We start from the raw sequence: 2,500 nt of genomic DNA, 5'->3' as shown, positions 1-2,500 counted from the left end.
CCCAACGCGCACGCTCTCGCTCGACCTCTCCGGCAGAGCGGACGAGATCGGCCGGTGATGCGGCCGTCCAGAGAGACGGCATCTCACCTCCGCCGGACCGCGCCGACATTCACTTTCACTGCGCCCATGGGTTTCGCACTGCCCCGTGGCTCGCGCGCACGTTAGACTCCTTGGTCCGTGTTTCAAGACGGGTCGGGAAGGTGGCTGACGTTAGCCGCGGACCCCGTGCGTCTCGCGCGGCGCTGCCCACCCGCAACCGACACGCCGCAACTGGGCACTGAGCACAGTCCCCAACCGGCGACGCACCGGCTCGGACGGGACGCCCGGCCCACGAAGGGCAGACGCGGCGATCCCTCCTCGCCCGGGCGACGGGCCGACGTGTCCGCGCGCCTATAACACCCACCCGGGGGCGGGCTACCTTACGCGCGGCCTTCTCGCCGCCTCCCAGACGGTCGCGGCCTTCGCACGGCGCTAGTGCGCTGGAGCTGCTCGGAGGACAGCGCGAACGACGGGCCGCAAGGCTCCGCACGCCCACACGCTCCGCTCGGCTTCAGCTGAAAGCGTCGCGCGACTCGACAGGCCCTCCCGTTTGCCTCTCGACGGTTTCACGTACTCTTTAACTCTCTCTTCAAAGTGCTTTTCAACTTTCCCTCACGGTACTTGTTCGCTATCGGTCTCGCGACAGTATTTAGCCTTAGATGGAGTTTACCACCCGCTTTGGGCTGCATTCCCAAACAACCCGACTCTGGGAAGACGCAGAGCGCGCGCCCTCGCCGCCACCATGGGCCTGACACCCGCACCGGGACGAGGCCTCGATCAGAAGGACGCGGGCGGCGAACGACGTACGCGCAGCGAATTCCTTACGCCACAATTCCACGCGCCGCAGAGGCGCGCGGATTCGGCGATGGGCACTTCCCACTTCACTCGCCGTTACTGGGGGAATCCTCGTTAGTTTCTTTTCCTCCGCTTAGTAATATGCTTAAATTCAGCGGGTAGCCTCGTCCGACCTCAGGCCGATAATCCAGTGCCTCGTTTGCGAGAGACACGCGCGCGCCACCGAAGCTCGTGCGAGCGCCGCGCCCGAACGCGAGCCGTGCTGCTCCGGGCCGGGATCCTCTTCGAGGCCGACTCGTAACGAGACGCACGCCGCGTTCGGTTTCGCGCGCTGACACTGCGTTCGTGCTGTCCTGGGCGGGACGACCGTGGCAACGGCCGACACCGCACCGGCCCGACGCGTCGCCGCGCGGGAACGTTACAACGCGACCCTGAGGCGGGCGTGGCGCCGGGATTGACCCGGTGCCGCAATTTGCGTTCAGAACGTCGATGCTCAATGTGTCCTGCAATTCACATTAATTCACGCAGCTAGCTGCGTCCTTCATCGACTCGCGAGCCGAGTGATCCACCGCCAAGAGCCCTCCGTGACTTCGTCAGTTGGACAAGCGCGACCCAGCCGGATTGCACAGTCGAAAAAGCGGTGGCCGAGCGGTCGCCAGCCGTAGGCGACGCATGAAGCCAGCCTGGCACATGGCCACGGCACTCGGCGCAGAACGAAACAGGGTGACCGAAGTGCAATCGCGTGCGCCTCAACAGCGACGAAGGGCGTGCGCGGCCGCCAAGATACGGAGCCTTCTCCACCTGTCGAACGCACGACCACTCGATCGGCGATCGGCCGGTAATGATCCTTCCGCAGGTTCACCTACGGAAACCTTGTTACGACTTTTACTTCCTCTAAATGATCAAGTTAGATCGTCTTCTCGGACGCCGGCGCGGCCGTTGCCGAACGCGCCAGGTCCAATCGGAGGACCTCACTAAACCATTCAATCGGTAGTAGCGACGGGCGGTGTGTACAAAGGGCAGGGACGTAATCAACGCGAGCTGATGACTCGCGCTTACTGGGCATTCCTCGTTCAAGGGAAACAATTGCAATTCCCTATCCCTAGCACGACCGGGGTTCAGCGGGTTACCCGGACCTTCCGGCCTAGGCGGCGACACGCTGATCCGGTCAGTGTAGCGCGCGTGCGGCCCCGAACATCTAAGGGCATCACAGACCTGTTATTGCTCAATCTCGTGTGGCTAAGCGCCACTAGTCCCTCTAAGAAGTTCAACGCCGACCGATAGGGTCGCGTAACTAGTTAGCAAGCCAGAGTCTCGTTCGTTATCGGAATTAACCAGACAAATCGCTCCACCAACTAAGAACGGCCATGCACCACCACCCACAGAATCAAGAAAGAGCTCTCAATCTGTCAATCCTCACTGTGTCCGGGCCGGGTGAGATTCCCCGTGTTGAGTCAAATTAAGCCGCAGGCTCCACGCCTGGTGGTGCCCTTCCGTCAATTCCTTTAAGTTTCAGCTTTGCAACCATACTTCCCCCGGAACCCAAAGACTTTGGTTTCCCGCAAGCTGCCGGAGGGGTCGTCAAAGTAACGCCCCCCGATCGCTGGTTGGCATCGTTTATAGTCAGAACTAGGACGGTATCTGATCGTCTTCGAACCTCTGACTT

The 2,500-nt window shown here is 61.8% G+C and overlaps 2 non-coding genes and 1 pseudogene across 2 annotated transcripts in view; all 3 read right to left on the bottom strand.

Annotated features, from left to right (window-relative positions):
* Positions 1-1,016, bottom strand: part of LOC145915994 (large subunit ribosomal RNA) — a 5,923-nt pseudogene extending 4,907 nt beyond the window's left edge.
* Positions 1,017-1,260: 244 nt separating this feature from the next.
* LOC145916006 (5.8S ribosomal RNA) lies at positions 1,261-1,414 on the bottom strand. Its single transcript, XR_014404288.1, has one exon. It is a non-coding gene; the product is annotated as a 5.8S ribosomal RNA (ribosomal RNA).
* Positions 1,415-1,673: 259 nt separating this feature from the next.
* The window catches only part of LOC145915918 (small subunit ribosomal RNA), a 1,824-nt gene continuing 997 nt past the window's right edge, over positions 1,674-2,500 (bottom strand). The window contains exon 1 of the ribosomal RNA XR_014404220.1: positions 1,674-2,500. This exon is cut by the window's right edge and continues 997 nt beyond it. This is a non-coding gene — a ribosomal RNA (small subunit ribosomal RNA).

This window comes from Ascidia mentula, assembly GCF_947561715.1.
Source record: "Ascidia mentula chromosome 2 unlocalized genomic scaffold, kaAscMent1.1 SUPER_2_unloc_3, whole genome shotgun sequence".
NCBI lineage: Eukaryota > Metazoa > Chordata > Ascidiacea > Phlebobranchia > Ascidiidae > Ascidia > Ascidia mentula.
Note: the sequence above shows the minus strand (reverse complement) of the source record. Positions and strands in the feature narration are given on the sequence as shown.